This window comes from Oncorhynchus nerka, linkage group LG1 (genome assembly GCF_034236695.1).
Source record: "Oncorhynchus nerka isolate Pitt River linkage group LG1, Oner_Uvic_2.0, whole genome shotgun sequence".
NCBI lineage: Eukaryota > Metazoa > Chordata > Actinopteri > Salmoniformes > Salmonidae > Oncorhynchus > Oncorhynchus nerka.
In genome coordinates this window covers 56,323,632-56,336,786 of record NC_088396.1, presented here as the reverse complement: position 1 = coordinate 56,336,786, position 13,155 = coordinate 56,323,632, and positions in this window count along the sequence as shown.

Here is a 13,155-nt window from a genome sequence, read left to right as displayed (position 1 = left end):
GAGATTAGTAATGTCAGAGCAGCATAGACTAAGATACAGTAGAATAGAATAGAATACAGTATATACATATGAGATTAGTAATGTCAGAGCAGCATAGACTAAGATACAGTAGAATAGAATACAGTATATACATATGAGATTAGTAATGTCAGAGCAGCATAGACTAAGATACAGTAGAATAGAATACAGTATATACATATGAGATTAGTAATGTCAGAGCAGCATAGACTAAGATACAGTAGAATAGAATAGAATACAGTATATACATATGAGATTAGTAATGTCAGAGCAGCATAGACTAGAAAGATACAGTATGAATAGAATACAGTATATACATATGAGATTAGTAATGTCAGAGCAGCATAGACTAAGATACAGTAGAATAGAATAGAGTACAGTATATACATATGAGATTAGTAATGTCAAGCAGCATAGACTAAGATACAGTAGAATAGAATATACAGTATATATGAGATTAGTAATGTCAGTATATACATATGAGATTAGTAATGCATAGACTAAGATACAGTAGAATAGAATAGAATAAAGTATATACATATGAGATTAGTAATGTCAGAGCAGCATAGACTAAGATACAGTATATACATAATAGAATACAGTATATACATATGAGATTAGTAATGTCAGAGCAGCATAGACTACTAAGATACAGATTAGAATAGAATAAGAGTACAGAATATAGTACATATGAGATTAGTAATGTCAGAGCAGCATAGACTAAGATACAGTAGAATAGAATAGAATACAGTATATACATATGAGATTAGTAATGTCAGAGCAGCATAGACTAAGATACAGTAGAATAGAATAGAGTACAGTATATACATATGAGATTAGTAATGTCAGAGCAGCATAGACTAAGATACAGTAGAATAGAATAGAATACAGTATATACATATGAGATTAGTAATGTCAGAGCAGCATAGACTAAGATACAGTAGAATAGAATAGAATACAGTATATACATATGAGATGAGTAATGCATAGACTAAGATACAGTAGAATAGAATAGAATACAGTATATACATATGAGATTAGTAATGTCAGAGCAGCATAGACTAAGATACAGTAGAATAGAATAGAATACAGTATATACATATGAGATTAGTAATGTCAGAGCAGCATAGACTAAGATACAGTAGAATAGAATAGAATACAGTATATACATATGAGATTAGTAATGTCAGTAGAATAGAAGTATATACATATGAGATTAGTAATGTCAGAGCAGCATAGACTAAGATACAGTAGAATAGAATACAGTATATACATATGAGATTAGTAATGTCAGAGCAGCATAGACTAAGATACAGTAGAATAGAATACAGTATATACATATGAGATTAGTAATACAAGATATGTAAACATTATTAAAGTGACTAGTGTTCCATAATTAAAGTGGCCAGCAACCTTCAATGTGCTAGTGATGGCTATTTAACGGTCTGATGGCCTTGAGATAGAAGCTGTTTTTCAGTCTCCTCGTCCCAGTCTCCTTGTCCCAGCACCTGTACTGAGCTCACCTTCTGGATGATAGCAGGGTGAACAGGCAGTGGCTTGGGTGGTTGTTGTCCTTGATGATATTTTTGGACTTCCTGTGACATTGGGTGTTGTAGGTGTCCTTGAGGGCAGGTAGTTTGCCCCCACTGATGCGTTGGGCAGACTGCACCACCTTCTGGAGAGCCCTGTGGTTGAGGGTGGTGCAGTTGCTGTACCAGGCATTGATATAGCCCGACAGGATGCTCTCAAACGTGCATCTGTAAAAGTTTGTGAGTGTTTTAGGTACCAAGCCAAATTTCTTCAGCCTCCTGAAGTTGAAGAGGCGCTGTTGCGCCTTTTTCACAACACTGACTGTGTGGACCATTTCAATTGGTCAGTGATGTGTACGCCAAGGAACTTGAAACTTTCCACCTTCTCCACTGCGGTCCCATCGATGTGGATAGGGTCGGCTGCTCCCTCTGCTGTTTCCTGAAGTCCACGATCAGCTCCGTTGTTTTGTTGACATTGAGTGAGAGGTTATTTTCCTGGCACTACACTCCCAGGGCATCTATCACTGAAATCGTTTTTGATGTTGTTCTTGTACATACTGTATATAATATTCTTTATATTGACACTCTCTAATTATCATATTTCTACTATGCAAGTAACTATTTCACTGTGACGTTTACTCCTTCTGTAGAGACCCACCCACTGATGGTTAAATTAAACCATGTTTGGGTAATCCAAACGACCCAATTGGCTGGGTCAAAATAACCTGATGTGCTCTGTCCACTGGGTTAACAAGGTAATCCAAACGACCCAATTGGCCGGGTCAAAATAACCTGATGTGCTCTGTCCACTGGGTTAACAAGGTAATCCAAACGACCCAATTGGCCGGGTCAAAATAACCTGATGTGCTCTGTCCACTGGGTTAACAAGGTAATCCAAACGACCCAATTGGCCGGGTCAAAATAACCCGATGTGCTCTGTCCACTGGGTTAACAAGGTAATCCAAACGACCCAATTGGCCGGGTCAAAATAACCTGATGTGCTCTGTCCACTGGGTTAACAAGGTAATCCAAACGACCCAATTGGCCGGGTCAAAATAACCCGATGTGCTCTGTCCACTATTTAACCAGCGTTGGGTTAACAAATAACCAAAATTGGGTGGTTTTTAGCCTATCATTGTTTGTTGTGTGGAATGAAGGAAGGGGGATGAAGAGAGGAGTGATAACTGACAGGAGTAGGGGTGTGGGATGATAGATAGTGAATGATGAAGGGAGGCATTAAGATAAGGCTGTCTCTAGCTGCATGTCTGGAATGTAAACAACCAACAGCCACATGGCGAATCCTTAAAGAATGGGTGGTCGGTCACATACACCCTCACATACCCATATATACACCCTCACATACCCATATATACACCCTCACATACCCATATATACCCCCTCACATACCCATATATACACCCTCACATACCCACATATACACCCTCACATACCCACATATACACAATCACATACCCACATATACACCCACATATACACCCTCACATACCCACATATACACCCTCACATACCCATACATACACCCTAACATACCCACATATACACCCTCACATACCCATATATACACCCTCACATACCCATATATACACCCTCACATACCCACATATACACCCTCACATACCCATATATACACCCTCACATACCCACATATACACCCTCACATACCCATATATACACCCTCACATACCCATATATACCCTCACATACCCACATATACACCACATCACATCACATACCCACATATACACCCTCACATACTCATATATACACCCTCACATACATACCCACATATACTCCCTCACATACCCACATATACACCCTCACATACCCATATATACACCCTCACATACCCATACATACACCGTAACATACCCACATATACACCCTCACATACCCATATATACACACTCACATACCCATACATACACCCTCACATACCCATACATACACCCTAACATACCCACATATACACCCTCACATACCCATATATACACCCTCACATACCCATATATACACCCTCACATACCCACATATACACCCTCACATACCCATATATACACCCTCACATACCCCACATATACACCCTCACATACCCATATATACACCCTCACATACCCATATATATACACACCCTCACATACCCACATATACACCCTCACATACCCATATATACACCCTCACATACCCACATATACACCCTCACATACCCACATATACACCCTCACATACCCACATATACACCCTCACATACCCACATATACACCCTCACATACCCACATATACACCCTCTCATACCCACATATACACCCTCACATACCCACATATACACCCTCACATACCCACATATACACCCTCACATACCCATATATACACCCTCACATACCCACATATACACCCTCACATACCCACATATACACAATCACATACCCACATATACACCCACATATACACCCTCACATACCCACATATACACCCTCACATACCCATACATACACCCTAACATACCCACATATACACCCTCACATACCCATATATACACCCTCACATACCCATATATACACCCTCACATACCCACATATACACCCTCACATACCCATATATACACCCTCACATACCCACATATACACCCTCACATACCCATATATATATACCCTCACATACCCATATATACACCCTCACATACCCACATATACACCCTCACATACCCACATATACACCCTCACATACCCATATATACACCCTCACATACCCACATATACACCCTCACATACCCATATATACACCCTCACATACCCACATATACACCCTCACATACCCATATATACACCCTCACATACCCATATATACACCCTCACATACCCACATATACACCCTCACATACCCACATATACACCCTCACATACCCATATATACACCCTCACATACCCACATATACACCCTCACATACCCACATATACACCCTCACATACCCACATATACACCCTCACATACCCATACATATACACCCTCACATACCCATATATACACCCTCACATACCCATATATACACCCTCACATACCCACATATACACCCTCACATACCCATATATACACCCTCACATACCCACATATACACCCTCACATACCCATATATACACCCTCACATACCCATATATACACCCTCACATACCCACATATACACCCTCACATACCCACATATACACCCTCACATACCCACATATACACCCTCACATACCCACATATACACCCTCACATACCCACATATACACCATATACACTCTCACTCACATACCATACCCACATATACACCCTCACACCCAAATATACACCCTCACATACCCCCATATATATACACCCTCACATACCCACATATACACCTCACATACCCATATATACACCCTCACATACCCACATATAAACCCTCACATACCCATATATACACCCTCACATACCCATATATACACCCTCACATACCCACATATACACCCTCACATACCCACATATACACCCTCACATACCCACATATACACCCTCACATACCCACATATTCACCCTCACATACCCACATATACACTCTCACATACCCACATATACACCCTCACATACCCATATATACACCCTCACATACCCATATATACACCCTCACATACCCACATATACACCCTCACATACCCATATATACACCCTCACATACCCACATATACACCCTCACATACCCACCCTCACATACCCACATATACACCCTCACATATCCATATATACACCCTCACATACCCATATATACACCCTCACATACCCACATATACACCCTCACATACCCATATATACACCCTCACATACCCATATATACACCCTCACATACCCACATATACACCCTCACATACCCATATATACACCCTCACATACCCACATATACACCCTCACATACCCATATATACACCCTCACATACCCACATATACACCCTCACATACCCACATATACACCCTCACATACCAATATATACACGCTCACATACCCATATATACACCCTCACATACCCATATATACACCCTCACATACCCATATATACACCCTCACATACCCACATATACACAATCACATACCCACATATACACCCTCACATACCCACATATACACCCTCACATACCCACATATACACCCTCACATACCCACATATACACCCTCACATACCCACATATACACCCTCACATACCCACATATACACCCTCACATACCCACATATACACCTCACATACCCACATATACACTCACATACCCATATATACACCCTCACATACCCACATATACACCCTCACATACCCACATATACACCCTCACATACCCATATATACACCCTCACATACCCACATATACACCCTCACATACCCACATATACACCCTCACATACCCATACATACACCCTCACATACCCACATATTTTTATTTTTTATTTTTTATTTCACCTTTATTTAACCAGGTAGGCTAGTTGAGAACAAGTTCTCATTTGCAACTGCGACCTGGCCAAGATAAAGCATAGCAGTGTGAACAGACAACACAGAGTTACACATGGAGTAAACAATTAACAAGTCAATAACACAGTAGGATAAAAAAAAATGGGCAGTCTATATACAATGTGTGCAAAAGGCATGAGGAGGTAGGTGAATAATACAATTTTGCAGATTAACACTGGGGTGATAAATGATCAGATGGTCATGTACAGGTAGAGATATTGGTGTGCAAAAGAGCAGAAAAGTAAATAAATAAATAAAATAAAAAGTATAAAAACAGTATGGGAATGAGGTAGGTGAAAATGGGTGGGCTATTTACCAATAGACTATGTACAGCTGCAGCGATCGGTTAGCTGCTCAGATAGCTGATGTTTGAAGTTGGTGAGGGAGATAAAAGTCTCCAACTTCAGCGATTTTTGCAGTTCGTTCCAGTCACAGGCAGCAGAGTACTGGAACGAAAGGCGGCCAAATGAGGTGTTGGCTTTAGGGATGATCAGTGAGATACACCTGCTGGAGCGTGTGCTACGGATGGGTGTTGCCATCGTGACCAGTGAACTGAGATAAGGCGGAGCTTTACCTAGCATGGACTTGTAGATGACCTGGAGCCAGTGGGTCTGGCGACGAATATGTAGCGAGGGCCAGCCGACTAGAGCATACAAGTCGCAGTGGTGGGTGGTATAAGGTGCTTTGGTGACAAAACGGATGGCACTATGATAGACTGCATCCAGTTTGCTGAGTAGAGTGTTGGAAGCCATTTTGTAGATGACATCGCCGAAATCGAGGATCGGTAGGATAGTCAGTTTTACTAGGGTAAGCTTGGCGGCGTGAGTGAAGGAGGCTTTGTTGCGGAATAGAAAGCCGACTCTTGATTTGATTTTCGATTGGAGATGTTTGATGTGAGTCTGGAAGGAGAGTTTGCAGTCTAGCCAGACACCTAGGTACTTATAGATGTCCACATATTCAAGGTCGGAACCATCCAGGGTGGTGATGCTAGTCGGGCATGCGGGTGCAGGCAGCGATCGGTTGAAAAGCATGCATTTGGTTTTACTCGCGTTTAAGAGCAGTTGGAGGCCACGGAAGGAGTGCTGTATGGCATTGAAGCTCGTTTGGAGGTTAGATAGCACAGTGTCCAATGACGGGCCGAAAGTATATAGAATGGTGGTCATTCTGCAAGGCAGTCATCCGAGAAACCGAGGCTATTGAGTCTGCCGATAAGAATATGGTGATTGACAGAGTCGAAAGCCTTGGCGAGGTCGATGAAGACGGCTGCACAGTACTGTCTTTTATCGATGGCGGTTATGATATCGTTTAGTACCTTGAGCGTGGCTGAGGTGCACCCGTGACCGGCTCGGAAACCAGATTACACAGCGGAGAAGGTACGGTGGGATTCGAGATGGTCAGTGACCTGTTTGTTGACTTGGCTTTCGAAGACCTTAGATAGGCAGGGCAGGATGGATATAGGTCTATAGCAGTTTGGGTCCAGGGTGTCTCCCCCTTTGAAGAGGGGGATGACTGCGGCAGCTTTCCAATCCTTGGTGATCTCAGACGATATGAAAGAGAGGTTGAACAGGCTGGTAATAGGGGTTGCGACAATGGCGGCAGATAGTTTCAGAAATAGAGGGTCCAGATTGTCAAGCCCAGCTGATTTGTACGGGTCTAGGTTTTGCAGCTCTTTCAGAACATCTGCTATCTGGATTTGGGTAAAGGAGAACCTGGAGAGGCTTGGGCGAGGAGCTGCGGGGGGCGGAGCTGTTGGCCGAGGTTGGAGTAGCCAGGCGGAAGGCATGGCCAGCCGTTGAGAAGTGCTTATTGAAGCTTTCGATAATCGTGGATTTATCGGTGGAGACCGTGTTACCTAGCCTCAGTGCAGTGGGCAGCTGGGAGGAGGTGCTCTTGTTCTCCATGGACTTCACAGTGTCCCAGAACTTTTTGGAGTTGGAGCTACAGGATGCAAACTTCTGCCTGAAGAAGCTGGCCTTAGCTTTCCTGACTGACTGCGTGTATTGGTTCCTGACTTCCCTGAACAGTTGCATATCACGGGGGCTATTCGATGCTATTGCAGTCCGCCACAGGATGTTTTTGTGCTGGTCGAGGGCAGTCAGGTCTGGAGTGAACCAAGGGCTGTATCTGTTCTTGGTTCTGCATTTTTTGAACAGAGCATGCTTATCTAAAATGGTGAGGAAGTTACTTTTAAAGAATGACCAGGCATCCTCAACTGACGGGATGAGGTCAATGTCCTTCCAGGATACCCGGGCCAGGTCGATTAGAAAGGCCTGCTCACAGAAGTGTTTTAGGGAGCGTTTGACAGTGATGAGGGTGGTCGTTTGACTGCGGCTCCGTGGCGGATACAGGCAATGAGGCAGTGATCGCTGAGATCCTGGTTGAAGACAGCGGAGGTGTATTTGGAGGGCCAGTTGGTCAGGATGACGTCTATGAGGGTGCCCTTGTTTACAGAGTTAGGGTTGTACCTGGTGGGTTCCTTGATGATTTGAGTGAGATTGAGGGCATCTAGCTTACATTGTAGGACTGCCGGGGTGTTAAGCATATCCCAGTTTAGGTCACCTAACAGAACAAACTCTGAAGCTAGATGGGGGCGATCAATTCACAAATGGTGTCCAGGGCACAGCTGGGAGCTGAGGGTGGCCGGTAGCAGGCGGCAACAGTGAGAGACTTATTTCTGGAAAGGGTAATTTTCAAAATTAGTAGTTCGAACTGTTTGGGTATGGACCTGGAAAGTATGACATTACTTTGCAGGCTATCTCTGCAGTAGACTGCAACTCCGCCCCTTTGGTAGTTCTATCTTGACGGAAGATGTTATAGTTGGGTATGGAAATCTCTGAATTTTTGGTGGCCTTCCTGAGCCAGGATTCAGACACGGCAAGGACATCAGGGTTAGCAGAGTGTGCTAAAGCAGTGAGTAAAACAAACTTAGGGAGGAGGCTTCTGATGTTGACATGCATAAAACCAAGGCTTTTTCGATCACAGAAGTCAACAAATGAGGGTACCTGGGGACATGCAGGGCCTGGGTTTACCTCCACATCACCCGCGGAACAGAGAAGGAGTAGTATGAGGGTGCGGCTAAAGGCTATCAAAACTGGTCGCCTAGAGCGTTGGGGGCAGAGGATAAGAGGAGCAGGTTTCTGGGCATGGTAGAATATATTCAGGGCATAATGCGCAGACAGGGGTATGGTGGGGTGCGGGTACAGCGGAGGTAAGCCCAGGCACTGGGTGATGATGAGACAGGTTGTATCTCTGGACATGCTGGTTGTAATGGGTGAGGTCACCGCATGTGTGGGAGGTGGGACAAAGGAGGTAACAGGGGTATGCAGAGTGGGTCTAGGGGCTCCATTGTGAACTAAAACAATTATAACTAACCTGAACAACAGTATACAAGGCATATTGACATCTGAGAGAGACATACAGCGAGGCATACAGTAATCACAGGTGTTGAATTTGGAAAGCTAGCTAAAAACAGTAGGCGAGGCTAATCCGCTAGCACAACAAACAGCAGGTAAAATGGCGTTGACTAGGCAACGGGGCCGACTGGTAAGACAAACAAGCAGAAAGGAGTACCGTGATTAATGGACAGTCCAGCGTGCGTCAGCTATGTAGCCAAGAGATCAGTGTCCAGGGGGGCAGCGGTGGATGGGCAGGGGGGGCTGGGCTGGCGAGTGTTATCCAGGTTTTTTTTTTAAACTAACAATGACTAACTAGCTTGTAGCTAGTTAGCTGGTTAGCGTCTGGAGGTTCTTGAGTGTGTCATAAAAATAAAAATAAGAGTAAAAGTAATAGCGATTCCGTATCACATTGGGTGAGGCAGGTTTCCGGAAGGTATAAACAAATTAAAAATCAAAAAGAGATGGGGTCAGAGAGTGATTGGGACGCGGTGGTTCAGACGGTTAGCAGGCCTGTGCTAACAAGCTAACAGTTCGTAGGCCCGAGCTAGACAAGGTATCAGTTAGCGGACCGGAGCTTGACAAGCTAGCCGTTAGCAGGCCGAATTAGCAAGCAGGGAGATAGCGAGGGCTAGAGAGTTAACCTTTGGGGGACGTCGCGATGGGGTGAGTCTGTTTATTCCTCTTCATGCGGTGAGCTGGAGATACAGCGATTCAGAAAGCTCGCGGGCCTTGGCCAGCAGATGGATCTTTGGCGATGTCGCAGCGGAAAAGCCTGTTGAAACCCCCTCGGACGATTATGTCGGCGGACCAGTCGTGATGGATCGGCGGGGCTCCGTGTCGGCAGTAGAGGGTCAGTAGAGGGTCCAGGCCAATTGGCAAATTAGGTGTTTTTGGACCTCTTCGGCTAGTCGGGAGATGGGCTTAGCTCGAGGCTAGCTCCAGGCTAACTGGTGCTTGCTCTGGAACAGAGACGTTAGCCAGGAGTAGCCACTCGGATTGCAGCTAGCTATTTACGATGATCCGGTATAAAGGTTCAGAGCTTGCGGTAGGAATCCGGAGATGTGGTAGAGAAAAAGCAAGTCTGATATGCTTTGGGTAGATGTCGCGCTGGTGTCCTAGTTAGCGTTGAAGACCGCTAGCAGTGGCTAGCTAGTAGCTAGTTAGCGGCTAGGTTCTGATGAGGGTTCCGATTCTAAAGTATAGAAAAAGCAGATCCGTACCACATTGGGTGATGCGGGTTGCAGGAGAGTATATTCAGCCTGTAGTTGGAAAGTGAGATTAAAATATGTACGAAATATATACAGAAAAAAAAAAAAAAAAGAGGAAAAACTATATTTACACTATACAGGACGGGACAAGACAAAACACACGTCCGACTGCTACGCCATCTTAGAAAATCAAAATATACACCCTCACATACCCACATATACACCCTCACATACCCACATATACACCCTCACATACCCACATATACACCCTCACATACCCATATATACACCCTCAGTTTCAGTCACATACCCACATATACACCCTCACATACCCATATATACACCCTCAGTTTCAGGGTGCTCCAGTTTCAACTTCCACCTGGCTGTGCTGCTGCTCCAGTTTCAACTGTTCTACCTTATTATTATTCGACCATGCTGGTCATTTATGAACATTTGAACATCTTGGCCATGTTCTGTTATAATCTCCACCCGGCACAGCCAGAAGAGGACTGGTCACCCCACATAGCCTGGTTCCTCTCTAGGTTTATAATCTCCACCCGGCACAGCCAGAAGAGGACTGGTCACTCCACATAGCCTGGTTCCTCTCTAGGTTTCTTCCTAGGTTCTCTCACAGACCTGTTAGTTTTTCTTTAAGAAGCCCTCCTGTTCTCCACTCATTACCTGTAGTAACTGCACCTGTTTGAACTCGTTACCTGTATAAAAGACACCTGTCCACACACTCAATCAAACAGACTCCAACCTCTCCAAAATGGCCAAGACCAGAGAGCCGTGTAAGGACATCAGGGATAAAATTGTAAACCTGCACAAGGCTGGGATGGGCTACAGGACAATAGGCAAGCAGCTTGGTGAGAAGGCAACAACTGTTGGCGCAATTATTAGAAAATGGAAAAAGCTCAAGATGACGGTCAATCACCCTCGGTCTGGGGCTCCATGCAAGATCTCACCTCGTAGGGCATCAATGATCATGAGGAAGATGAGGGTTCAGCCCAAAACTACACGGCAGGACCTGGTCAATGACCTGAAGAGAGCTGGGACCACAGTCTCAAAGAAAACCATTAGTAACACACTACGCCGTCATGGATTAAAATCCTGCAGCGCACGCAAGGTCCCCCTGCTCAAGCCAGCGCATGTCCAGGCCCGTCTGAAGTTTGCCAATGACCATCTGGATGATCCAGAGGAGGAATGGGAGAAGGTCATGTGGTCTGATGAGACAAAAATAGAGATTTTTTGTCTAAACTCCACTCGCCGTGTTTGGAGGAAGAAGAAGGATGAGTACAACCCCAAGAACACTATCCCAACCGTGAAGCATGGAGGTGGAAACATCATTCTTTGGGGATGCTTTTCTGCAAAGGGGACAGGACGACTGCACCGTATTGAGGGGAGGATGGATGGGGCCATGTATCGCGAGATCTTGGCCAACAACCTCCTTCCCTCAGTAAGAGCATTGAAGATGGGTCGTGTCTGGGCCTTCCAGCATGACAACGACCCAAAACACACAGCCAAGGAGTGGCTTCGTAAGAAGCATCTCAAGGTCCTGGAGTGGCCTAACCCCTAACCCCTAACCCCTAACCCACATTTTGAGTTTAGCGTAGAAAACATTTTCCAAGATAATATGCAAGTCTGTGGAGATATTCACAGGGCCGTAAAGAATCTGCACTATTTACTTTTAATAATAATTAAAATATAATATATAATTATATATAATAATTTTTTTACTTTTTTAATGTCTCAAATGCAAACCAGGACATTTGGTTCTGCTGTTAGATGAAGCACCGCGTTCAACATTATAGAACAGCATTACGTTGTTCTATAAATACCAAATATCTGACAATGTAATAGCCATTTGAACTCGGTTGTGCTTTTAAATGGTTGAAAGCACAGTGATAACACATTGAGAATTCAAACAAACTTCTGGTTGTCTTTTTGAGTGGGTGAATACAGTTTGAAATCTCATTGATAAACATCTCAATCAAATATTACGTTGAAATTAATCTCCCTTGCTCAGTCTCTATACTCACTCCTACTCTCTTCTCTCTCTCTCTCTCTGTCTCTCTCTCTATCTCTCTCTCTCTCTCTCTCTCTCCTACTCTCTGCTCTCTCCTGCTCTCTCTCTCCTCTCTATTCTACCCCCTCTCTCTCTCCTCTCTCTCCTCTATATTCTACTCCCTCTCTCTCTCTCTCTCTCCTCTCTATTCTACTCCGTCTCTCTCTCTGTCTCTCTCTCTCTGTCTCTCTCTCTCTCTCTCTCTCTCTCTCTCTCTCTCTCTCCCTCTCTCTCTCTCTCTCTCTCTCTCCTACTCTCTGCTCTCTCCTGCTCTCTCTCTCCTCTCTATTCTACTCCCTCTCTCTCTCCTCTCTCTCCTCTCTATTCTATTCCCTCCTCTCTCTCTCCTCTCTATTCTACTCTCTCCTCTCTCTCTCTCTCCTACTCCTCCCTCTCTCCTATTCTCTCTC